Source organism: Dermacentor variabilis, chromosome 3 (genome assembly GCF_050947875.1).
Source record: "Dermacentor variabilis isolate Ectoservices chromosome 3, ASM5094787v1, whole genome shotgun sequence".
In the NCBI taxonomy this organism is placed as follows: domain Eukaryota; kingdom Metazoa; phylum Arthropoda; class Arachnida; order Ixodida; family Ixodidae; genus Dermacentor; species Dermacentor variabilis.
The window spans coordinates 156271878-156299836 of record NC_134570.1 but is presented as its reverse complement, the minus strand read 5'-3'; the positions used below and the strand labels follow the sequence as shown (position 1 = coordinate 156299836).

At 48.0% G+C, this 27959-nt stretch overlaps 1 long non-coding RNA gene and 1 pseudogene across 1 annotated transcript; one reads left to right on the top strand and one right to left on the bottom strand.

Annotated features, from left to right (window-relative positions):
* Window positions 1-129: 129 nt before the first annotated feature.
* LOC142574836 (uncharacterized) lies at window positions 130-27848 on the bottom strand (annotated as a pseudogene).
* On the top strand, window positions 10411-11962 carry LOC142574276 (uncharacterized). The gene is made up of 2 exons (XR_012826485.1): window positions 10411-10627; window positions 11830-11962. It is a non-coding gene; the product is annotated as an uncharacterized LOC142574276 (long non-coding RNA).
* Window positions 27849-27959: the final 111 nt, after the last annotated feature.

Genomic DNA, 27959 nt, shown 5'->3' with positions numbered 1-27959 from the left:
ACAAGCGCAAATAACAGCTCTCAGACTGCACAATGTTCACTACACAAGCTAGGCTACCGACGTGGCCTCGGAGAGCGAGCATCTCTTTCAATGCGATGACGAGGACAGAGGAAGGTTTCATCACAACCACAGATGCCAATGCCTGCGCTGTACAAGACAAAACACATCCGGGATTGATTTGATGGTGAAGCGTGTGTTCCGATACCGGTATAGGTATCGGTCCTTCGCCCGTGGCGCACACCTTTCCCTCGAAAACGCCGCAGACATAAGATGAGGTATCATTATATACTGACATACTAGTGCAGACGCATACGCCGATTACTGTGCGCAGCATCAAACACGTCGGCAACACGCTGAATATCTATCTTATTGGCAAGAGATCGCTCGACCGCGAGCACAGCTGCGTCGCTCAGACGGTCGTTCGTCATCTTGCTGCGAAGATAGTCTTCAATCTTCGAAAGCACGAAAGCTTGCGCACGCCACCCAAGCAAAAACAAGAGCTCGGCAGAAGATCCGGCCGACGCACATCGCCAGTTAAAAAGTAGACGGCCCGATCTCGGTCATCTGGGTCGGGCCTAGCTTGGTTTTTGCACGTGGCCAGTCTGTTTGCCGACCACCGGCAGGCATTCGGCAGGCGACACCGGCCGGCGTCATGATCGCCGGTTAGATCATCATGACCGCGCTTGGCCGACACCCGGGCCGGCGACTTCCCCCACGACGGCAACAGCATGGCTTGTCCACGTCCAGCGTTCGTTTGCCGGTTTTCATCTTTTTCTTTTTTGAGTCACGTATATTGCAAAATTGCAATGCATGCTCACTGACCTGGAGAGGCACAGCAGAAGGGTGGGTCTGAAAATTAATCTGCAGAAAACTAAAGTATTGTTTAACAGTCTCGGAAGAGAACAGCAGTTTACGATAGGTAGCGAAGCACTGGAAGTGGTAAGGGAATACATCTACTTAGGGCAGGTAGTGACCACGGATCCGGATCATGAGACTGAAATAACCAGAAGAATTAGAATGGGCTGGGGTGCGTTTGGCAGACATTCTCAAATCATGAACAGCAGATTGCCACTATCCCTCAAAAGGAAAGTGTATAACAGCTGTGTGTTACCAGTACTCACATATGGGGCAGAAACCTGGAGGCTTACGAAAAGGGTTCTGCTGAAATTGAGCACGACGCAACGAGCTATGGAAAGAAGAATGATGGGTGTAACGTTAAGGGATAAGAAAAGAGCAGATTGGGTGAGGCAACAAACGCGGGTAAACGACATCTTAGTTGAAATCAAGAAAAAGAAATGGGCATGGGCAGGACATGTAATGAGGAGGGAAGATAACCGATGGTCATTAAGGGTTACGGACTGGATTCCAAGGGAAGGGAAGCGTAGCAGGGGGCGGCAGAAAGTTAGGTGGGCGGATGAAATTAAGACGTTTGCAGGGACAACATGGCCACAATTAGTACATGACCGGGGTAGTTGAAGAAGTATGGGAGAGGCCTTTGCCCTGCAGTGGGCGTAACTAGGCTGATGATGATGATGATGATACTGGGTACTTTTTTCTTATTTCATTTTAAGGCCTTTTGTCGCAGATACCGGCGTGTTCCGCTTCTTCAACAGGGTTACCTTAAGTGGTCGACATTCTGGATAAGTCGCTAGTGCAGAAACATTTAATTGAAAAAAATTGCGCTAACTATATTTTTAATTAATCGCTTTAGGGTACATGTAATGACGGAATTAGAGCCCGTCAACGTGCAAGCCGTATTCAATCGGAAGCAATTTTGTAACTAACACCAATTTCGACATTAGGAAGTCAGATTCAGCAAAATGAGCTGGTGTCCCGATTACTTCCCTCACACATTGGATATATTAGCAGAGCAGCAACAAAATAGCTATGACACCAAGGGTATTTCTTGCCGTATACTTTGACGTATATCTTGAAACTGGTTGGTTCCAACTGAATAGGCCCTGCATGTTAAAGGGCCCCTCACCAGGTCTGGCCATGTTGAGCTGACAAGCTCGGAGCATACATTGCGCGACAACGATCGTGTCTGCAAAGTATTGCATCGCTACGCGCCGCGGAATGATCTGAAATGTCAATCCGAACGCCGTTTCCCTCTTCACTCGCGGCCGTCGCGCTCCAAGCCGGACGGCGACGTAATCGCGTCTGCAGTGTGACGTCGCTCGTGGTGACACGTGACTTCGAGAATTATTCAGGTCATCTGTTATCTGTGCGATCTGTTGCTTGAATTGACGAATTGAAGTTTAGAGAAATGTGTTGGGCTGCTGAGCACGAGGTCGCGGGATCGAATCCCGGCCACGGCGGCCGCATTTCGATGGGGGGCGAAATGCGAAAACACCCGTGTGCTTAGATTTAGGAGCACGTTAAAGAACCCCAGGTGGTCTAAATTTCCGGAGTCCGCCACTACGGCGTGCCTCATAATCAGAAAGTGGTTTTGGCACGTAAAACCCCATAATTTTTTTTAAGTTTAGAGAAATAAAACACAAACGGAATGTCTGCGTGCTTCTTGTTTTACTTCGCACCGAAGCAAGAGAGATGTACTTCCGCTTCGTCTGTGTTGTTCCCAAGGCCGTGAGGTCACGTGCGCAGGTACCGAAACTATACAATTTTCTACCGTGTTCCAGCGTGTGATCACGCTCTGCGGTCTGCTTGTTCGGCCTCAGTATTCGTGAATCACTGAATTATACCGCTAGTCATGTGTCCTCGTGCACAGTGCGCAAGATCGTGCGCTGCGCGAACGAGACAACAGCTCGCGCGCGACGCCGTAGGCGGAAGTGCGTAGCGCGGAAAAAAAAATGCGAGTCGTTCCCCAGCCCACATTGGCTGGGCATAATTACCAAGGGGCAATGGAACCCAATATGTCAAAACTGAACAAATCAAATACTGGCTATCCAAAATCACATTCTTTGGGGTTGCGAGGGCTTACATGTTTTCAATGTTTAAAGATAAACAGGCACTTCTAGCCAACGCCAAGAAACTAAAAGGATCCAATATTAGTATATCAGAATATTTTTCAGAGGCAGTGCGCAGAAAAAGAAAAGTTTCTTTGGGAATTCGGCAAAAGGAATGACCTTGATGGTGCTCGCGCAAACCTAAAATATTGTTACGTGCTGTTCCGTAGCAATATGATAAGCTGCTTATAAACGGGCAAGCATATGTATACGATGAAAGGTAGTGGCCAGGTTGTGCAAACGACATGACGCATGCGCAGCTCCGAAGCAGATGTAACTTGTTGTCAAATGCCGTTGTATCAAGAACAAAGTAGATGATTTCCACAACCTTCTATGCATGACCAAACCAACTGTAGTGCTTGGAACGGAATCATGGCTAGATGAAGAAATAACAAGCAATGAAGTCTTTCCAAACGGCTACACATGCTTTAGGAACGATAGAAACCGTCATGGTGGTGGGGTCTTTATACTTGTTCACACATTGCTTTCTTGTTCCGCTCTCGAGATCGGCAGCGCAAATTGCGAGGATATATTGACACGTGTACTTATCTTTATCGGGCGACCACGTTTCGCCGCTTAAAGGCCAGAATACATGGAGCGAATATGCGACGAATAGTCGGCGTTTGACGCCCGGCGGCGTACGCGCGACGCGCGGCGGCGAAGAAAACGTCGTTCGCCGCCGATCCAGCAGCTGGCGCAGAAAAGTTCGTCGGGCGGCGACGATACCGGAAGCGGCAAACGAGCGGCGCCCCAAAGCGAGCCAATCAGGTCTCACTATCCGCCCCGACTTCCGGCTAGGCTTCCCCGCTTGTCCGTGTATCCCGATCCCGCTCTATCGTTCACGCCGGTCTCCCGCTTTTCGTATTCACGGCATCCAAAGCGGTTACTAAGTTAATAACAGCCATGGTTAGACAAGCTCACGTGCGCTACTTTCGGGTCTGCTTGCTTCGGCCGCGCGCGCGTTGAGCCACAGAACAGAGCCGCGGAGTTAGAAAGGCGAAAGTTGTTTACCCGCCCAGTGTTGACACAACGCATAGCATCGCCGCTTTCTTTAAACTACATCGGCACATGAATGTCTCAAACACATAAAAAACATTAGAAATCATTTCTAAACAAAATTTTACGCATTTTTAGGGTGTTCCGCAATTCAAAAGCGATAATAGTTGTCGTTAAAGTTCTTTTTTTTGTTTTATGTGTTTCACTACAGCGCATTTGCCTCGTCTATATTTGAAGTAGTGGCTTAGCGCGAATTAAACTGCCTAGCCACGCCGATAACAACGCAGCGACTCACCGGCGGCGGCCGCCGTGTCTTCGCTCTATGTAGCGCAGCCCGACGAACATACGGCGTCGCGGCGTGGCAGATTTTCTGCCGCCCGAACTTCGTCGTGAAAGTTCGCTCCATGTATTCTGGCCTTAACAAATGTAATCGCACAGCGAGGGACGCGCCTGCATGTATCCGACGTTTCTGGAAAGTTATCGATGCTTCTACTCGGCTGTCTGTTGTCGCCGAACCTTGTGTTATCTGATTCCATCGCGTAACGCGAATGGTGTAGAACATTGTGGAAGGCACGCGGGACCGAACGATTTGTCTGGAACATTCGACGACTGCTCTATAAAAGCCGACGCGCTTGACCCGCTGAGCAGATTTTCCGACGATCGCCGACCGTGTTCGCCGCTATCGTTGTGCTATAAGTGTAGCCTGTTTTTGTGGGCACAGGTTCACCCAATAAAAGCTAGCTTTTTGTTTCACCGTATTGCTTCTTTCTTCACCGTCACTACCACGTGACATCTGGTGAAGGTGCTTTACGTCCATGTACCGGACGCCCCCGACAAGCCGTAATCCAAGCCCAGACCTCAAAGACAACACCAGCGCCGTCCCGGAACATCGAGCAAGCCGCCGTCTTCAACAGCTGCCCCCGGAGCACGGACTTCTACCTGAGAAGACCAAGAAGATAGTGGCCAAGGAAACCCCAATGGCAGCCCCAGCGTCCCCCATCGTGCTGCAGCAGCCCAGGGAGCCTCCAACGTTCCGCGGTTCAACATTCGAAGACCCGGAATCATGGCTGGAAACCTACGAACGGATCGCGACATTCAACAACTGGGACCCCGACGACAAGCTGCGGCATGTCTACTTCGCCTTAGAAGACGCCGCCAGAACTTGGTTTGAGAACAGGGAGTCGACCTTGACAACGTGGGACCTGTTCCGTAGCGCCTTCCTGCGCACCTTTACAAGTGTCGTGCGCAAGGAAAGGGCCGAAGCTATGCTGGACGCCCGACTGCAGCTACCAAATGAGAACGTTGCCATCTTTACGGAAGAAATGAGCCGTCTGTTCCGCCACGCCGACCCGGATATGGCCGAGGAAAAGAAAGTACGCCTACTCATGCGTGGTGTGAAGGAAGAACTTTTCGGCGCAATGGTACGAAGCCCACCGACGACCGCAGCAGAGTTCCTTCGCGAGGCCACCGGCATTGAGAAGACACTCGAAATGCGGAACCGGCAATTCAACCACCGCACAAGCTCTACCCACTACGCAGGAATTCAATCACTGGCCACGGACGATCTGCGCGAGACCATCAGGGCCATTGTGCGCGAAGAACTGCGCAAGGTCTTGCCTTCGTCGCAGCCTCAAGTGGCCTCTATCGCCGACATCGTGAAAGAAGAGGTGCACCGATCCCTTGGAGTTCCTGAGGTGCAACCAGAACCACCGCAGCCGGAAGCAATGACCTACGCCGCCGCCGCCGTCGCCCGCCGTCAAGGCCCCCCTGCGCGACCGCGGCAAGGTCCTGCAACACCGCAATTCCGTCGTCCGCCGCCGCCGCCGCCAGCGCGCCCACCCGTCGCCCAGCGCACCTATGCGAAGAAGACGGACACTTGGCGAGCCCCCGACCACCGCCCGCTCTGCTATCACTGCGGAGAAGCCGGCCATGTGTACCGCCGATGCCCATACCGCGACATGGGACTGAGAGGGTTCGCCGTCAACGCGCCGCGTCCACAGCTTGGGGAGCGCCCACGTGACATTGCCGATTACCTAGCCGCCACTCAGTGGAACTCTCGACGACCGTCCCGTTCGCCGTCACCAGGCCGCTACCTGTCGCCGCAGCGCCGTCCATACACTGGCCCAGCCCGGGGCCGCTCTGCGAGCCCATACCCGGAAAACTAAAAGCAGCAACCGATGGAGGTGCGGTTGCTGTTCGTCGAACTGACGAAGATCCTCCTCCGCCGACGAAGACGACGAAGAGACCATCTCGACGACATAACGACACGCCGCCGTCCCGACGAAGTCTGGAAGCCAAAACTACACCGACGAAAGACGACTTGACGACGCGACGTTCCAACTTCAGTTCAACACGACGCAACCGTGATCCAACGCCAAGACCTAACTGCAATGCCAGACAAAGAACAACCGACCTCGACGTGCTTCTCGACGGCCACGCAGTCACTGCCTTAGTCGACACAGGGGCCGATTACTCCGTAATGAGTGGACACATCGCCGCCCAGTTGAAGAAAGTTAAGACCGCATGGGAAGGCCCTCAGATTAGCACCGCTGGAGGACACCTCATCACGCCGACTGGGATCTGCACGGCAAGAATAACCATTCGTGACCGGACTTACCCTGCCACCTTCGTTATCCTCCAACAGTGTTCACGAGACGTCATTCTCGGTATGGACTTCCTGGACCAACACGGCGCAATCATCAACCTGAAGTCGAAGTCAGTAACGCTGTCGGAAGATAAAGCAATGCCGCCGGAGAGCCCTCGTAGTCACCACGCCTTGAGTGTGCTCGAAGATCAAGTGAGCATCCCGCCTCGCTGCAGCATTGTTATTTCGGTCAGCACCGAAACACCCGCTGACGTAGAAGGCGTCATCGAAGACGACCAACGTCTACTGCTAGACCGTGAAATTTGCGTCGCAAGAGGGATCGCTCGACTGCATGGAGGGAAAACTGAAGTGTTGCTGACAAACTTCAGCCAGGAGTTCAAGCACATCAACAAGGGCACGACGATCGCGTACATCGAGGAAATTCTGGAAACCAGTAATGCGTTTGTCTTCTCGGATTCCGCCGCATCTACCCCGACGACCATGGTTCCCGAACCAGACTACGACATTAATTCAAATCTCCCTATGATTAAGCAACAGCAGCTCAGAAGTCTGCTCCGACGATACAAAGGCTGCTTTTCGACGTCATCGAGGATTCGACAAACACCAGTCGCCAAGCATCGCATAATCACCGAGGAGTGCGCTCGACCACTCCGTCAGAGCCCTTACCGAGTTCCGGCGCGAGAACGTGAAGCTATAAGAGAACAAGTCGACGAAATGCTGCGCGACGACATCATCCAGCCGTCGAAAAGCCCGTGGGCATCCCCTGTTGTTCTGGTAAAGAAAAAGGACGGAACCCTACGTTTCTGCGTCGATTATCGTCGTCTGAACAAGATCACGAAGAAGGACGTATACCCCCTCCCACGGATAGACGACGCATTGGATCAGCTCTGCAACGCTAAATACTTCTCGTCCATGGACCTCAAGTCTGGCTATTGGCAAATAGAAGTCGACGAAAGAGATCGCGAAAAGACCGCCTTCATCACCCCAGACGGCCTCTACGAGTTCAAGGTTATGCCATTCGGACTGTGCTCGGCGCCTGCAACGTTCCAGCGCGTGATGGACACGGTTTTAGCAGGATCGAAGTGGCAGACCTGTCTGGTATACTTGGACGACGTCGTCGTCTTCGCCGGAAATTTCGACGTTCACCTTAGGCGGCTGGCAACAGTACTAGAGGCCATCAGGTCATCAGGACTTACTCTGAAGCCGGAAAAGTGCCGCTTCGCTTTCGAGGAGCTTCTATTTTTAGGCCACGTCATCAGCAAATCTGGAGTCCGCCCCGACCCGCTGAAGACAGCTGCCATAGCAAAGTTCCCACAGCCCATCGACAAGAAGGCAGTGCGTAGATTTCTTGGCATGTGTGCCTACTACAGGCGATTTGTCAAGAACTTTTCACGCATCGCTGAGCCGCTGACGCAGCTAACTAAATGTGACGTCGAGTTCAAGTGGGAAACGCCGCAGGCCGACGCATTTCAAGAACTCAAACGACGCATGCAGTCGCCGCCCGTACTTGCGCACTTCGACGAGCACGCCGATACCGAAATCCACACTGACGCCAGTAGCCTAGGCCTCGGCGCCGTCCTGGTCCAGAGAAAAGATGGACATGAACACGTGATAGCTTACGCTAGCCGGTCGTTGTCAAAAGCGGAAGGCAATTATTCTACAACCGAAAAGGAATGCCTCGACATCGTTTGGGCTACAGCGAAATTTCGCCCTTACCTATATGGCAGGCCATTCAAAGTCGTCAGCGACCATCACGCCTTGTGTTAGCTAGCGAATTTAAAGGATCCCTCAGGACGGCTGGCACGGTGGAGCCTCAGACTACAAGAATACGACATCACTGTAACATACAAGTCCGGACGAAAACACTCAGACGCCGATTGCCTATCACGCGCTCCCATTGACCCACCGCCGCAAGATGACGAGGATGACGACGCCTTCCTTGGAATAATAAGCGCGGAAGACTTCGCCGAACAACAACGAGCGGACCCGGAACTTAAAGGCCTCGTCCATTATTTGGAAGGGCACACCGACGTTGTCCCCAGGGCATTTAAGAGCGGATTATCTTCCTTCACGCTTCAAGACAGTCTACTCGTGAAGAACTTCTCACCAGTCCGCGCCAATTACCTTCTTGTTGTCCCGTCAGGACTTCGTCCAGAAGTATTGCACGCCCTACATGACGATCCGACCGCTGGACACCTCGGATTTTCCCGGACACTATCGAGGATACAAGAAAAGTATTATTGGCCGCGCCTGACCGCCGACGTCACCCGTTATGTCAGAACATGCCGAGACTGTCAGCGACGCAAGACACCGCCGACAAGGCCAGCCGGATTACTACAGCCAATCGAGCCTCCTTGCCGACCATTCCAGCAGATCGGGATGGACTTGCTGGGACCCTTTCCGACGTCAATAACCGGAAATAAGTGGATCGTCGTGGCGACGGACTACCTCACCCGCTTCGCTGAAACAAAAGCACTGCCGAAAGGTAGCGCAGCCGAAGTGGCGAAATTCTTTGTCGAAAACATCCTGTTGCGACATGGCGCCCCAGAAATCCTCATCACCGACCGAGGAACGGCCTTTACAGCGGAGCTCACCCAAGCCATTCTGAAATACAGCCAGACAAGGCATAGGAGGACAACGGCTTACCACCCGCAGACGAATGGTCTTACGGAGCGGCTGAATAAGACCCTCGCCGACATGCTAGCGATGTACGTCGACGTCGAACACAAGACCTGGGATGCCGTCCTGCCGTACGTAACATTCGCTTATAACACGGCGGTACAAGAAACAACACAGATCATGCCGTTCAAGCTGGTCTACGGCAGGAACCCGACGACGACGCTCGACGCCATGCTGCCTCACGTCACTGACGAGGAAAACCTTGACGTCCGTACCTACCTCCAGTGCGCCGAAGAAGCCCGACAGCTCGCCCGCCTGCGAATTAAGAACCAGCAGAGGACCGACAGCCGACACTACAACCTCCGACGACGTTTCGTGGAGTACCAGCCCGGTGACCGTGTTTGGGTTTGGACCCCTATACGCCGACGAGGACTGAGCGAGAAGCTTTTGCGTCGCTATTTCGGACCGTACAAGATCATCCGACGTATTGGCGCACTGGACTATGAGGTCGTGCCAGACGGTATTTCGCTATCACAGCGGCGCCGCTCACGACCTGAAATAGTCCACGTTGTGCGACTCAAGCCCTACTACCAGCGTTAATGAACTTTGTGGCTTCGCGTAACTGACCTTTGGACTTTATTTCTTTTTGTTGTTACTTATGTTTCAGAAGTGTCTTTTTGTGTTTCGCTCTCTTATATTTGTAGCATCGGGACGATGCTTTTTAAGAGGGGGGTATTGACACGTGTACTTATCTTTATCGGGCGACCACGTTTCGCCGCTTAACAAATGTAATCGCACAGCGAGGGACGCGCCTGCATGTATCCGACGTTTCTGGAAAGTTATCGATGCTTCTACCCGGCTGTCTGTTGTCGCCGAACCTTGTGTTATCTGATTTCATCGCGTAACGTAAATGGTGTAGAACATTGTGGAAGGCACGCGGGACCGAACGATTAGTCTGGAACATTCGACGACTGCTCTATAAAAGCCGACGCGCTTGACCCATAGAGAAAGAAATTCAACAAGAGGGGACACTCTTCAAAAACTGGCAACAGGAAAGACGTCACGCCTAGTTTCAACAACATCCGTTAGTTGACGCGAGCATCAGAAAAAAAAAGAATGTGAAATAAACTTCCAGACAACGTTTTATTTTTTTAATTCTTTCCCACTAAAAGTGAAAAAGTTTTGCGTGTAAATGAAGTTACACTTTGCAACTTTTTGTTGCGTTGCCTAGCAACAAGCTAGCGGCACGCCAGACGCGCGTGCATACGTCATGCGCCAGACAAGCCGCAGGAGTGAGCGAGGCCGGCCGTACGTGCGAAGCTCGCGTGCTCGGCGACCCGTCTGTTTTGGATATAGCCCATGTTTTTGGGCTCCCGGCCTTCTCTATGCTTTTCTTGCGTATCGTCTGCATTTCGACACGGCACCACTGGACTACGGCAAGGTGAGAAATTGTGTTTGACAGTGTGCGGCGCATTTTAAGCACATTTAGGCTTAGTTCGAGTGCCGCAGTTAGCGAAAAACAGCTCCGCCGTCCTGGCGCAGTTAATTTGAGTTAATGCCTCGTCCTGGGAGATGTTTGCGACGCTTTCTATGAGTCCCAACATTACTGTAACTTATTTCGGTAGGTTTTGGGCACGCTTGCCGCGCCCGGCATATTGACGCAGTAAGCGAAAACCGGCTCGGCCGTGTGAAGCATTTGCCTGTGTACATGCGTGTACTGCGTCGTAGCGCCTAAGACAGACAAATTTTCGCGCATTCTGTGGCCCCCAACATTATTGTAACTAGCGTCGTTATATTTGGGGTAGTTTAGAAGCACGGTTGCCGCGCCCGGCTTATTGACGCAGTTAGCGAAAAGCAGCTCGGCTGTGTGCCGCAGTTAGTTTCGCGTGTACTGGATCTTACTGGTAGAAGTTCGTGACGCATTCTCTGACCCGAAAAAGTATTGTAATTTATCTGGTAACATTTTGGGATATCTTAAGGCTTGCTCGCCGCGCCTGGGGTTGTGAAGGTGTTAGCAAAAAAGCAAGCCGGCCATAGTGAGTTAGTTTTGCGTGTACTGAATTTTAGTGGGACAAGTTTGTGACGCATTTTATAGCCCTGCAACAAGATATACCTTATTTCGGTACTCACGCTTCTCGAAAACGCGACGAGCGATTGCCGAGAGTGATAACACGGGAGTGTTGCATGCGCCGGCAGGACGCGTAAAAGATAACACGGAGGAGCTCAAGAACATGACATTTACGTATTATGAGCGACTGAAAACAGGCTTTGCACCCACGAGTCTGACTTGAGTGCGATTAGAAGGCATTCTGCGAGCGTGTAACATGGTCTGGCTGAGCCTGTGTGTGTACTTCGCGTACCATCGTGTCGACTGAGGCCAAGTTGTTTTGGAAACGCGCAGTCACCCGTGTATTTGTGCACTTAAAGTGCAGGAAATAATGCCAGGGAAAGGAGGGGTGCTTGAAAATCAGATGTTCAGATTTTATGGCATTGTTTCGGAAGAGTCTTTGCTGCGAAATGTACGTAAAAGTGAATTTATCTGTAATGCCGCTCATTCACCACTTACGCACGTTTCGCCTCTACACGAAATACTCCTGTTAGGTCAATATGCCAAAATGATACATGCTTGTAATTTACTTTCAGCTGATGGGATCCGGTGGAGCATTGTACGGCAACGACTGCTGCTTACCTGGTGCCACAACTTTCGATGAATGCAGAAGAAGCCCGGAACGAGCATTTATATAGAGCAAAATAAACATTTCATCATTTCAGAAGACGTCTTTCGTTTTCTTTATGAAATTGCACCTGACAGATTCGGTGCAGTCTTGTAAAGGTCAATCGCAATCATTTCTACGTAATAATGAAACGATTCCACGCCAAGGCCACGCGAGGTTCAGCAGAAGCGAAAAAAAAATGCCGCGCCGAGCAGCGGAGCCGGCGCGGCGTGTACCAACTGGTGTTCAAAACGCGCGCGCCCAAAACCGAAACCGGAAGGAGTCAACAACATCCGCTTGGTGTGCTACAGTCAATTCGGCCGCTGGGCTCTATGGGAGTGTCCGCTCTTGTTGAAATTTCTTTCTCTATGCTTGACCCGCTGAGCAGATTTTCCGACGATCGCCGACCGTGTTCGCCGCTATCGTTGTGCTATAAGTGTAGCCTGTTTTTGTGGGCACAGGTTCGCCCAATAAAAGCTAGTTTTTTGTTTCACCGTATTGCTTCTTTCTTCACCGTCACTACCACGTGACAATATGGTGTAAGATTTCGTTACCAAACGGGAAAACATTATCAGTATGTTCGTTTTAAAGGGCTCCTTCAAGCCCTCTTGCTGTCTTGTCTGATTTTTGAAAGACGATAGAGACAGTCAATACAGATTACCTTGTCATTGGCGGGGACTTTAACATCCCAGAGCTTTCTTGGAATAAGCACCCTTCTAACACTAAAGCTACATCTGCAGTGGCAAAGGAATTGTTGATGATACTAAGCAGTTTTTCCTTAACCCAGGTGGTAACAGAAGGTACGAGACAAAATAACGTCTTAGACTTAATTTTAACTAATCAGCCAAATTGGGTTAGGAAAGTTTTGGCGGTGCCAGGTATTAGCAACCATAAAGCTATGGTATGTGAAATGAAGTGGACGTACGAAAAGACGCAAAGCTCGGGAGCCAGAAGGATGTATAATTACAGCCAAGCCAACATAAATGGAATAGGACTTGCATTACAGGAATTCCTTCCAGCATTCGAAATACTTTCTGAAACAATCGGCGTTGATGAGTTATGGGTCCTTTTTAAAGCACAAATGCTTGAGATACAAGAAAACTATGTGCCGTCGTGGGTGCAGACCAAACGGCGTGCTCAATCTACTAGTAAAAGGAATAGGATATACAGGAAATATAAAAGAAACTCCATTTCGGAAACTTGCGATCAACTTGCGAACATAACCAAAATACTGCAAACAAAAATCCGCCAGGCAAAAAAAAAAGAATTCTTTGACGCTTTGCCTTCTCGATTTCAAACAACACAAAAGGCTATTCTGGAATCTTGTCAAATGTAATAGCAAAGACAAAGTATGTATCCCATCACTTCAGCATGACGGAGTAGAAATAGAAAGTAGCTTAGAAAAAGCCAATTGCTTCAACAAGTTTTTTGCTTCCATTTACTCACCCACTGCCTCGAGCGTAATTCCGCATCCGTCTGCTAATGAGGTCATTGAAAACATGAATGATATAATTATTGATGAAAGTGGAATACAGTCTCTTCTTGAACGTATAGATTCCAGCAAAGCAGGGGGGCCTGACGGATTGACAGGCGCTTTTCTCAAATTGAGTGCGTCGTTCATCCCTCCCTTTCTTAAGATACTGTACTCGAAGTCATTGAACACCGGGATCCTACTACACGAATGGAAGATGGCATGCGTTGTGTCAGTGTATAAATCGGGGCCTCGCGAACTAGTCAGCAATTACAGACTAATATCTCTAACAAGTATTGTCTGCAAAGTATTAGAGCACGTCTTGTGCAGTAACATAATGACACACATAACCAATCATAACCTCCTGAATCAGAAACAGCATGGTTTCAGGCAAGGGCTTTCCTGTACAACTCAATTAACAGAATTCGTCCACGAAGTTTGTGGTGCACTGGATGCTCGTTCTTGTGTTGACTCGGTGTTTGTAGATTGTAGAAAAGCTTTCGACCTGGTGGATCACACATTGCTTGTATGTAAACTACGTTGGTTTAATATCAATGAACAAGTAATTGCATGGATTCAGGAATACCTTTCCTTGCGGTTTCAGCATGTAGTGGTAAATGGCGCAAAATCTAGTGCGGCCCGCATAACGTCTGGCGTCCCCTAGGGCTCGGTATTGGGCCCATTACTTTTCTTAATATTTATAAATGACCTTCCCAACACTATAGTTTCTTCCGTAAGATTGTTTGCTGGTGATCTGATAATATATAGAGAAATTACAAGCATTGCCGATATTGTTATTTTGCAAAATGATTTAGTTAAACTACAAAACTGGTGCAGAGAGTCACATATGCAGATAAACACACAGAAAACTGCCCACATGCGCTTTACTAAAAAGTGTATGCCAGAAGCCGTACATTATCTATCCGGTTCCCCATTGCAGATTGTTTCCGAGTACAAGTACTTGGGTGTATTGCTCATACCGTCCATATGTTGGCACAGGCACGTTGATTTCATTACAGCAAAGGCATGCAAAGTGTCAGGACTTCTACGGCGCAATACAAAACTCTTTCCCCAGCAGGCTCGTGATCTTCTGTACAAAAGCTATGTTAGACCCATATTAGAATATGGATGTACCGTATGGGACCCTCCTACGTGCACCGACCGAGATAAACTTGAGCGAGTTCAGAATATAACAGCACGGTACGTAATCGGCAACTATGACAGAAACCTTAGTATTACTAGTGCAAAACAAACATTAAAATGGGACACCTTAGAAAAGAGAAGGCAGGCATTACGCTTGAAACTTTTTCACAATATATTTTATGGCCAAATTGGAATAGACCGTAATAAGTATGTTCTTCAGCCACATTATATATCCAGACGAACAGATCACGAGCTCAAGGTTAGGGAATACTGTTGTAGAACTAAGCTTTTCAAAACGACTTTTTTCCCCAAAACCATTTTAGAATGGAATCGACTGCCTGCTGCCGTAGTTGGTATACTTAAGAATGAACATTTTGCAAATTCTCTTTGAAATTGTCTTCTTTATTTTGCAGTATATAGTAATTGTAGAGTTTGCTATCATTACATAGTGCTTTATTACTTAATTGTATGATGCCGTTTCCTGCCTTTTTTTGTGTGATGCCGTTTCAATGCCATTGATATCCTGATGTATCATTTCTGTCCCCTTGCTTTTTTTTTGTCGTGCTGTACATTGATATCCTGATGTACCATTTTTGTCCCCTTGCGGGTTTTTTAATGCTGTTTATTGGATGCCATAAGCTGTTGGTGGACAGATTGTTCTAGAGAAACTGGCCACCCTGTATACGCAATGCCTCATGACCTCGAGCGTACCGGAATCTTGGAAGAACGCTAACATAATCCTAATCCATAAGAAAGGGGACGCCAAAGACTTGAAAAATTATAGACCAATCAGCTTACTGTCCGTTGCCTACAAAGTATTTACTAAGGTAATTGCAAATAGAATCAGGGACACCTTAGACTTCTGTCAACCAAAGGACCAGGCAGGATTCCGTAAAGGCTACTCAACAATCGACCATATTCACACTATCAATCAAGTGATAGAGAAATGTGCAGAATATAACCAACCCTTATATATAGCTTTCATTGATTACGAGAAAGCGTTTGATTCAGTCGAAACCTCAGCAGTCATGGAGGCATTACGGAATCAGGGTGTAGATGAGCCATATGTAAAAATACTGGAAGATATCTATAGCGGCTCCACAGCCACCGTAGTCCTCCATAAAGCAAGCAACAAAATCCCAATAAAGAAAGGCGTCAGGCAGGGAGATACGATATCTCCAATGCTATTCACAGCGTGTTTACAGGAGGTATTCAGAGACCTGGATTGGGAAGAATTGGGGATAAAAGTTAATTGAGAATACCTTAGTAACTTGCGATTCGCTGATGATATTGCCTTGCTTAGTAACTCAGGGGACCAATTGCAAAGCATGCTCACTGACCTGGAGAGGCAAAGCAGAAGAGTGGGTCTAAAAATTAATATGCAGAAAACTAAAGTAATGCTTAACAGTCTCGGGAGAGAACAGCAATTTACAATAGGCAGCGAGGCACTGGAAGTCGTAAGGGAATACATCTACTTAGGGCAGGTAGTGACGGCGGATCCGGATCATGAGACGGAAATAATCAGAAGAATAAGAATGGGCTGGAGTGCGTTTGGCAGGCACTCCCAAATCATTAACAGCAGGTTGCCGTTATCCCTCAAGAGAAAAGTATATAATAGCTGTGTCTTACCAGTACTCACCTACGGGGCAGAAACCTGGAGGCTTACGAAAAGGGTTCTACTCAAATTGAGGACGACACAACGAGCTATGGAAAGAAGAATGATAGGTGTAACGTTAAGGGATAAGAAAAGAGCAGATTGGGTGGGGGAACAAACGCGAGTTAATGACATCTTAGTTGAAATCAAGAAAAAGAAATGGGCATGGGCAGGACATGTAATGAGGAGGGAAGATAACCGATGGTCATTAAGGGTTACGGACTGGATCCCAAGGGAAGGGAAGCGTAGCAGGGGGCGGCAGAAAGTTAGGTGGGCGGATGAGATTAAGAAGTTTGCAGGGACGGCATGGCCACAATTAGTACATGACCGGGGTTGTTGGAGAAGTATGGGAGAGGCCTTTGCCCTGCAGTGGGCTTTTCCAGGCTGATGATGATGATGAAGCTGTTTAATTGATGTATGTAAGCCCCCCCCCCCCCCGCTGTAATGCCTAAATGGCGCTGTGGGTATCAGAGTAAATAAAATAAATAAATAAATAAATAAATAAATAAATAAATAAACACCCCCTCACAGGTCGCTCCAGCCAGCTCCCTCACATCAGACGTGGGAGGAGCTGCTCAGAACGCCGGATCAAAAACTACAAAAGACCCTCGTTGCCTGGGCCGGAAGGGTCGCTCCTCGTGAGGGACCATCCTAGACTCGGGCCTGCCAGATCATAACTGAGCAGAATCTCCTTAAAGTTGTTACCACCACCAATACGACCAAGCGAGGAACAAAAAAAATAAAAAATTAAGGCGGGGCCTGTGACGTATGCGTCACGCGATCCTCGAGGTCCGGTACTGGAGCACGCAGGGAAGGAATTTCGCTTGCGTAGGCTAGACGGGGCGAGTGGAGAGAGCGCCCTGCTTGGCACTGGAGCCCACCTGCTGAAATCATGACATGGTTTCAGCAGATGGGCTCCAGTGCCGCAAACACATTGTGTTTGCGGCACTGAAATATTTCTACCTTGGCTATTAATAAGCCGATCTGAAAAATTTTTGCGGCAGAGAGCTCCCTAGAGGACACGTAGCAAATTCTAGCGTATAACCAAAATTTGCTATGGGGCCTGGTGAGGGGCCCTTTAAGGATTCATTTCCACCATTGCAACATGGGCATCAAGGTTATTAATTAAAAAGATAACGGGCACGATTTTGTCCCCCCCCCCCCCCCCCCAATTAGCAACTTATGCACTACAACTCATTTAGAAAGTAATGCCCACCTGTAAAATGTAACCCAGATGAAGAAGTGGAATGCTGGTATCTGCAACCGGAATGAAAAAAGAAATTGTTTGACATAAGAAAAGACACCCTGTATAATTCGCTATTTAATTCATGTACACGTTTGTATCTTAAGTGAGCGCTTTGTAGACAAATTATCACTACAGATAATTTTTGTAGAATTTTATTGAACTATTTAGATACAAACACGACAGAAATTGGAATAGTTTGTTGTGAAATGCTGTAATAGTAGATTTTTGTACCAATCATGAAATTTGAATTAATCAACGTACTTGAACATGTCCTTCCTTGAATTGCGTAAGTCCATTCACCAGAGAATTGTGCAGCCAGGTCACAATTGACTGATTTTCCCATGATCCCGCTCTGGTATCTGAAATACAGAGACGTACTATGTTGAAATTAAATTACGGGGTTTTACGTACCAAAACAAGTTTATGAAGTACGCCGTAGTGGACGACTCCGGAAATTTCGACCACCTGGAATTCTTTAACGTGCACCTAAATCTAAGTACATGGGTGTTTTCGCATTGCGCCCCCATCGTAATTCTGCTGCCGTGGCCGGAATTCGATCCCACGACCTCGTGCTCAGCAGCCCAACACCATAGCCACTGAGCAACCATGACAGGTCATGTACTATGTGAGTTTCAGAAATGGGACATGTATAACTATTGTTTGAGTGCTGAATATTGGACCAGACGCCTTGTGGACTCTCAATTGAATAGGACGCTATTTTTATGATACTGCATCCGAAAGCGTCATTCAACACACCATAACACTTAACAGCAGTGAACTGCCAGCTCCAAGTGATGCCTTATTTGACCAGCCCCAGTGACGAACAAGAAATTCCGCGCCTGTTTCATTCAAAAACCGCCATGATTCATTTTTTTAAAGGGACACTAAAGAGAAAAATGATTTCTTCAGCATCAGTAAATTACCTCTCTGGGACACCAAAAACACCACTCTTATTACGATAAGACGCTAGGTAAGCCAGAAAAAGCATAAGAACGAAAGACGGGTGGCGACGCCTCCTTGAAGCTCCCGCACCTGGTCGCTGTGACGTCATGGATTTTGATTGCATCTTTTAGGGCCTACTTAATTATATAGCGGTACAGATTGACTACATTGTGTTCTAAAGGAACGATATTTTAAGCATTACAAGTTTCGGGAACCTTTACTCAGCCAACGCGGCCCAAATGCGAAAGCATACTTTGGGATCCCTGACGTCACACTGACGTACCGGCGTTGGAATTTCGGCGCGAAATTCAAATACTGATACTTCGACCTTCATTTTCTCACCTAATAAACAAACTATTATTTTGAAATGACTGCCTGCAGTATTCTCAAACAGTGCTTTTTTAGTCCAGACTGATTTTTTGTTCCGCTTTAGTGTCCCTTTAACATTATCGTGGCTTTCACAAACATCCGCAGTATAATTCCAAAGCGTGACGAACTCGAAAGCTTCATAGACGACACCACAGCCGATATGATTTTACTAACGGAAACGTGGTTAAATAAGGACGTCGGCGACCACAAAGTTTTCCCATCCTACCCTAACTTTACAGTTTACCGACGCTATCGGCATGATAGGAGAAGGGGAGGCGTACTAATTGCCGTTAGAGACAGCTTACCATCATCACTGATAAATTACGACGACAACATCGAACTAACATGGGTAAGCCTGCACAGTACAATTGGCAAAATAGTGTTTGGAATCTGTTACCGTTGTAATGTTTGGGGTCGGGCATGAAATAGATGGTAGCTGGCCAATGCCGTCGTCGAATTTATCCACGCTGAGGACTTTGTTGAAGGGAAGGACTGCTTCTCATCGAGAACGAGGAATATAGGTTTATTTACAGTATTTACGTGAGAACGTTACAGTTCATCAGTCTAATATGACTGAAAGAGGAATGCACACTCAGCAGCCGCACAAAAGCTGCTTATAAAAACTGTCTTCCCTAAATACCTAGGTGAGAGAAAACGGTCGTTCAACCTGCTACCAATTCGGAGCGTTCAAAACCATCGTAGCCGACCCGCCTTTGAGGGGGAGGGGTTACACACATTGCCGCAGAGGTTTCACTGACCACGCCAAGGTGAGCGGGTTCTTGTCTTGCCTCGAACACGTGTCTTGCCTCGAACAGGCGCCTCCTCATCCTAGTGTTGACTCCGCAGACAATGGCCGCCGCGTCCGTCCATGACTTCTAAGCCCCGTGAGACGGCCGCAAGACATCTCCTCCCAGCATTTCTACCGCTTCTAACAAGCCGTGGCGGCCACGGCGAATCCACTTACAATACTTGGCCCGCCGACCGCGTTTAGTCATGGCGGCGCCGAGGGGGTGTTGACGCGGCACATCGTTGTCCCTACAAAACGAGTCACCGTAGCAAGTGGCGAAGGCTTCCAAGGTCGCTTCAGAGAAGCTCGCCACCTTGGCAGCTGGCTGGGAAAATTTTGTAGGTCGGTACCCTTGCAGGCCGTTCGTAACACCGTCTACCAGATAGTAACCCCCAATTTTGCGATTTCTTATGTCTTTCTATAGAATTGCAGCACATTTTCCCCGCGCAATACCCGACTGCTCTTTGCAAATTATGTCACGAAACTAGAGCGACGCTGTCACACATGTTGTGGGAGTGTCGGGTTACATCAGTTACAATGGCAGTAGCTCCGGAGGCTCTTGCGTCGAAGTGGGCCGCCGCTCTGCGCATCCTCCAACCTCAAGACACAAGAGTGGGCTGTCCAGCAAGCCCGAGAGGCGGCGACGAGGCAAGGCCTCGAAGTCCCCTCATAGGAGACCTGAGCCCGGGTCATCAAATTTGCCGGATTCAGAATAAAGTTGTTTCCATCCATCCAAAAGATATGCCCGCTGCACCTATCTTCCTTTTTGGCGACTTTAATCATCCCAGCATCAATTGGCCACTACTTTCAATACCCAACAAAACACCTTATAGTGAACCCAAACAGTTTCTTGAATTGCGAGGCTTCAAAGAGCGGCAACTTTGACAGCGAGCTACTTGTGTAAACAGGGTATCAGCGTATCACCAGAAAAATGCGCACTAGTGGCATTTACTCACAAACCAATGACGCCTTATGTCATCTCAATCAATGGGCGGACCATTTCCTATGTCAGAGCCCACATATTTCTTGGCGTAATTATTGACCGAGACCTCTGTTGGAGTCCGCACGTGGCCTACATGAAACGGCGCCTGACAGTAACTTCCCAGTTGTTTAAATACTTGACAGGAAAGACGTGGGGGATGTCAGTAGACGCAATGCTGAAACTCTACAGAGCTCTCTTTCTCGGTTTTCTAAGATACAGTCTACCTGTGCTGAACAACACCTGCAAGACAAATATTCGTGTTGTGCAGGCAGCACAAGCTCCAGCACTCAGAGTTTGTCTTGGTTTGCCCAGATGCACATCGACAGAGGCAACTATTGCGATTGCTTGGGACTAGCCAATGCAAAAGTGGAAGCCCTTAGAACGCACATCAGGCATTTTGCACGTGCCCCCTATCACTACCTGGCAACACTATCTTCAGGCAGGCACCAAGCATCATTCTCGAAAACTATCGTTAAGTGCAACGACAAACTTCCCTCAGGCTTCACCGCTGCATCTAAACGATCGATACCCCCTTGGTGTCTTATCAGCCCCACAGTCCATCTCAGTGTACCAGGAATCGGGAAAAAGTCTGAGCTGTCGTCGCCTGTGCTGAAACAACTGTCTCTGGTTCTTCTGCACGAGAGGTACGCGGACAGTGTATATATTTATCCTGATGGTTCCACAAACATCCAGTGTTCGGTGCTGTGGTTGTCCCAGCAAGAGCTATTACCATCAGCTTTAGGACTGACCACCTAACGACATCGAAATCTGCGGAACTAGCTGCTCTTCGCGCTGCACTTTATTTCGTCAACCGGGAACCACCTCGACAATGGTCAATCTTCAGTGACTCAAAGGCAGCCCTACAATCTGTGCTATCAGCTCTGCGTCGCGGGCCATTCGAACAGCTCGTATTCGATATTAGATGCCTACTCCATACATCACATGAGAAAGGACGCCACGTGACGTTTCAGTGGCTGCGAAATCACTGCGGCGTCATAGGAAACGAAGACGCCGATAATGCCGCTCGGGCAGCTCTTGAAGACACACAGGAAGAGGCCATACCACTTTCACGGTCCGACGCAGCCAGCAGACTTCGAGTGCTGCACAGCAGATCACGCTCTCTCTATGGTGCACACCAAGCAGCCAGACCAACCGGAGCAATCGTCAATACGACCTGCCCTCTTTGATGCATCTCTGTATGCCAACGGGACTCCGCCGAGGAGAGGCCACTCTGCTTTATCGCTTATGGCTAGGGGTGGCATTCATGAAATCTTACTCGTTTCGCATTGGAATGGCCGACAATGCTCTCTGCAATGCCTGTCGAGGAGACGCTGGAACACATTCTGTGCGACTGTCCTGAATGTCGGAGACAGTCCCTGGCGTCCGTTCAAGCGCACCTTGACAATAGACCATCGTCAGTTAACACGATTTTCACATATCGCTGACAGAAGACATCGCAGCTGAAGGCAACGAAGGGACTACTACTGTTTTTGAAAGAAACGGGCTTGGACAAGCGGCTGTGACAGTGATGTCACGTACCACGCAAGAATGACGGACTGTAACTGACGATGTGTGTGCTGTATTATGTGCTCTCTCTCTCCTCCCCATCTTTCATCCCCCCCCATCCCCATTCCATGCGTAGGGTATGAAACCGGTTGAGCTAAACTGATTAACCTCCCCGCCTTTCCTTCTCCACTTTTTCCTTTTTTCCTTCCTTCTTGAATTAACTCTAGACTTTAACCTCCACCAAGCGATAACATGCCCAACCAGGGGCGACAACACCCTGGATCTCTTGTTAACATCTAGCCCGGAAAACATAAAAAAATGTGACTCCGCTCGCTGTATTTGGCGACCACAGCGTACTTCATATGGACATTTCATTGCCATTAAAAAAGAAAGCCCCCACGCAAAAAATAATCGCTGATTACAAGAAAGCTAACTTCGACGCATTTAATCGCGAACTTGCACTCTTCTACGAAGATTTTCGACAGTCATACTCACTCGCTCGGTCAACGCCAATTGGGCATTATGTAAAAACACTGTGCTAAACTTAAAAAAAACATATATGTCTCTACTATCCTTATAGATACCGACAAAAATAACCGGTGGTTTACGCAACACCTAAAACGTCTACTTAATAAGAAAAAACGCCATTATCGGAAAGCAAAGTTAACTAATAACCGCAGAGCTTGGGATAGGTACGAACTAAGTGCCCCAAAATACGTTAAGGAATTGAAAGCTTTTAAAAATATTTTTTTTTCAATTGCCCTCATCAATTCTTCAGTCTATCCCTCGTAAATTCTTTCAGATTATCTCCCCGCCTAAGCATCAAACTCAGCTCAGCTCTCAGACGACGACAACGTACTAATTGAAACTGAAAAATGTGCTAGAGCCCTTAACAACTTCTTAATTCACATCAGTATTTTCCCCTGCTATATAATTCAATTTTACCGAATTACCACATCACTCGCCAACCACAATGTCCGATATCCAGATTAACGCTGATGGAATAGCTGGGCTAATACGCGGTCTAAAATTATCCTCCTCGACTGGTTGGGATCAAATCAGCAGCAAATTACTTAAAAACACAATTTCCCTGTCAAGCGCAATACTTAGCTTACTTTTTCAACAATCAATCAGTACTGGTGAAGTTCCCCACGATTGAAAAAAAGGCTCAAGTCATTCCCGTCCATAAATCTAGTGATCGAACAAAAGAATATAACTATCGTCCAATTTCTCTAACCAGCATACCGTCTAAACTGCTGGAGCATATCATAATAACCAATCTAATGAACTACCTTGAATCAATTAACTTCTATTCATACCAGCATGGTTTTAGAAAACTATTATCCTGCGAAAGTCAGCTCTCTGAATTCACTGATGAAATTGTGCAACACATGGATGATCACCTACAAATTGACGCCACCTTCTTAGACTTTTCGAAGGCCTTCGACCGCGTCCCCCACAATCACCTACTTGCCAAATTATCTACTCTTGGAATCCCCCCATCACTGATTACTTCGATAGACCATTTCTTAAAAGGACGCGTACAATACACATCCGCTAATTCTCATGACTCACACCTTTCTGATTTTACATCCGGTTTCCCCCAGGGAGCAGGCTTATCCCCCCGGATATTTTTAATCTATATCAGTGACCTACCATGTAACACAAAAACCAGACTTCGACTTTTTGCTGATGAATGCGTCATCTACAACGCCATCCATAACCTTGGTGATTCCATTGACCTACACAGAGACATATACACTATTGTTTCATGGTGTAAAAAATGGTTCATGCCTCTTAACCTTAATAAGTGCCAATGTATGTCCTTTTCCCGTAAGCGCAGCATCACAAATTACGCGTACCACATAAGCTCAACTAAAATACCACGAACAGACTGCTATAAGTATCTAGGTGTTCACTTGACATCGTCATTATCACGGCTTACTCACATTGAAACAATATGCGCGAACGCCTCGCGCACACTTGGTTTTTTGGGTCACAATATGAAATCTGCATCCCCCGCTATTAAAGAACTTGCATATCAGACATACGTTCGGCCGAAACTGGAGTACGCATCATCTACCTGGCTCCCCTCGCAAGCATATCTCACCTACGAATTAGAAGCCATTCAGAATCGTGCTGCACGCTTTATCATGTCAAACTACTCAAGTAAAACCAGCATAACTGAACTAAAACGCACACTCGATCTTCCCAGTCTCCAATCACGTCGTATCATCTCGCGTCTCTGCATGCGTCACTCTTTCTATCACCCAATAGCCAGACACCCTCGACTACTACCCCCACCTAGAATCTCTGCCCGCTTAAACCACAGCTGTCCAATCGTGCACATTCAGTGCCGCACGTCTTCAATGAAGTATTCTTTTTTTTTTTCAAATTCAATAGCGCTGTGGAACACTCTTCCTGACTGTATTGTTTCTTCCGCCGACCACACGACTTTCCGTGTGGTCGGAACTAACTAACAATCCACCTCACCTAGAATGTTTTGTTAAAAATGCATTTGCTACCTGACCCCTGTTAAGTAATTAATTGTTAATGATTCATTCATTATCATGCATACTATGTGTTTAGTAGTATTTATGTAGTATGTATTTTGTTGTATTTAGTAGTTTTTTTCACAGTGATCTTGATGATAGTGCCACTTGCTCGGTTCCTTCCTGAGCGTTGTTCCCAATTCTATTCTTCGTCTATCTTCCTCTTTTCCCTCCTTTGCGTGATGAAGAGTTCCTCACACTTTGTTTGCCCCCTTCTTATGTAATGCCTCCGGGTCTTTAAGCTTCAATAAATGCAAGGAAGAATGAAATGAAATTTGAAACTCTAAGCATTGTACTTAAGAACAGGTTCTGACAAATCCACGATTTTTCATGACAAACACTAAATGTGCATCGTGCATGAAAACGCAGTCTCACGTTATCTTGCGCAGGTCACCATGACTGCAATGTATACTCACATCGTGCGCACGACATATACAGGGGGTCCCAGCTAAATTTAGCCAGAGATTAAAAATATGCCGATGCACTCTAAGACGACGCGGCCAAATTCATGTTGCTGACTTTTGTATGTAGTAAGTCACACTATTTTTGTACTGTGATTAATTGCATAATTACTCATGATTGACTAACCTATTTCTGAAGCAACGAAGTTAGGCGAAAATTCGAATGAAAAAGTTGTGGAGCGCTTTGCAAAACGTCCGATTAAACAGTCTCTAACTTTCTATCTATTACGTGTTAGTGTTTTTCCGCTTATTGCAGATGCCCATGAAACACACACACACACACACACACACACACACACACACACACACACACACACACACACACACACACACACACACACACACACACACACACACACACACACACACACACACACACACACACACACACACACACACACACGTGACCTGCCCGCGCTTGCGCGTCGTGATTACGGCGCTCTCAAAAGTTTCTCGTACAAACGAACATAGCATCTAGCAGGGTGTGCTGCCGCTTAAAAGGTGACAGGGCAGTGACGCAGGCGTTGGCTGTGCGATTTACGCCACCGATGTGCTTCTCTCGCGTCGATTCATGATAGCTGTAAGAGACGCAGCCGCAGCACACCCAGCTAAACGCTATGTTCGTTTGTACGCGGAGCGTTCGTCAGCGCGGCAATCACGCCGCGCAAGCAGTCATGTCACGTATTTCTTTTGGGTGTGTTTTGCAGGCGTCTGCAGTAAGCCGAAAAACACTGATGCCTTACAGATAGGAAGTTCAAAACTGCTTAGTCGGACGTTTTGCTAAGCGCTCTACAACAATCTAATTGGGATTTTTTGCCTAAATTCGTTGCTTCCGAAGGTGTTTGATTAATCTTGACTAATTATGAAATTAAGGAGAATACAAAAATAGTGTGACTTACTCTATACAATAGTCAGTAACATGCATTTGGTCGCGTTGTCTCAGAGTACATCGGCATATTTTAAAAATCTGGCTAGAGTTAGCTGGGACATCCTGTATAGTACGCTACGGGCACTGCATGCACATATTCGTGCTCCATGCATATGACGATGCACCCAAAGTCTCTTAATTCGCTTGCACGACAAGCTTTGGCTTGTGAGCACTTGCACATATGTGCAGCTACAAAGACCACAAGGCATCGAGTTTAGGCTGCGCTATTCACATGTCGATTTCAACAGTTCGACAAGCGCAGACAAGCTCTCGAAACAAAGGGACGCAGCCTTACGTGATCTCCTTCCAAATTAACGCTGCAAAACATAGGCTTTACTAGCGTAAATAATACGTGCGACTTACGTGTAAATGTCCGTAGGAGGTGAAAATCGGCACGCTGGAAATGTCCGCATCTCGCGAACAAGACGCGCAGTGCCATAGAAACCGTACGAAGCTGCGCCGATCAAGCACGAACAGCTACCATCTACGCACCCGCCTCACGCAGAATGTTGCCTGACCCGACGGCCACAGGCGGTTGAAGCGACAGTCTATTGTTTCGCTCTCCGATAACCCCCCCCCCCCCCTCATCGCTTCGAAGCACACAAGAAGTTGGCGGCGGCATCCTATATATATGATCGGCCAACAGCTTCGGGCCAGCGTGAAGCCGACGTCTCTGGCAAGCCAAAACTTTCGCGCTCGGCATTATGCAGGCCCACACGTCCGTGCCGGCATCCGTGGCCGAGCCAGTGCTGACGGGGTCGGAAACATAGGTCGGCCTTCTTACGGTCCAAGCTCTTCATGCCGATATGATCGGCTCCTAGCGTTCCGCCGAGCACCGCCCGATGGTCGGCCTTCGGCCAATTTTGATTGGGAAGATGATGATGATGCCGGTGTCGTCACGGCGATAACACCTAGCTTGTGCAGTTCGTGGAAGGCTAGTTCATATTCTCCCAAGAAAGTCACCAATTGCAGCAGTGTCTCTATCTTGCACTTCCTTTCGGCTTCGATACGCTGAAGAGTTTCGTTACCAGCTTGCACTCCAACGCTTTCGATATCGCATGCACAGTGCTCGAAGAAACGCTTGAGTAAGGAGATGTCCATAAATTTCTCACTCCGTGGGTGGAGGGTGCAGAGCACATCATCACATCATCATTCTCCGTGAACCGCCTAGTCAGCTCCGCAATCAGGTGGTCGAAAACGGGTAGAAAAACTTTGTCTCTGAATGTTTCCTTCGAATCTGGAGACTTCTTCAACGGGCCGTCCTTCGCTCAATGCATACTGTTGTAAATGCAGCAGAAAACTCGCCATTATCTGCTTTTCTCTTTGGGAAACCCCGTTCTCTTCAGAAACACTGCAGGTTTGCGTCCAAACAGTGTCAAATGCGTTCTGGGAATTTCTCATTTCGGAGAACTCGCCAATGACTGTGCGTGCCATGAGGCGTGCTGGACTAATATTGCAGTCTCTACTTTGCAGTAGGTCCAAAGGAACCTTAAGGCGGCTGAGTACTTTGGTAAATAGGCTTACATGGAAGAGAAATGAGAAATTCATTTGCTCAAGCAGACCTCTAGCTTCCGTTGCCCGCTTGCTGTTTGTAGCGATGACTTCGGCGAGACATACAAGGATAGCAGGAAAGCTTTTCATTGCCGTTGTGCAAGCCACTATCTGGTAGGCCCATCGTGTATCGCTGAGACGCTGAAGCTCTATCACTGGCAGACAACCTTTTCTGCACACCTACGTACAGAGACTGAATTGCAGATGCACTCAAGAAAACAGAGGCATTCTAAAAGAGAGAAAAAATCCCTCACCGGTTTTATCACCCTAAAGACATCCACGATGGCTAGATTGAGGCGGTGGTTCATGCAGTGGACGTACACTGCATGCGACACTTCCTGCCTGAACAGCGCCATGGAGGCGCCTTGAGGCACCGCTCATGGCACTCGCACTATCATGTTTGAGCAATGCACAGCCGAGTACCTATGCCACAGCGATTCAACGTTTACCTTACGTAGCACTGGAGC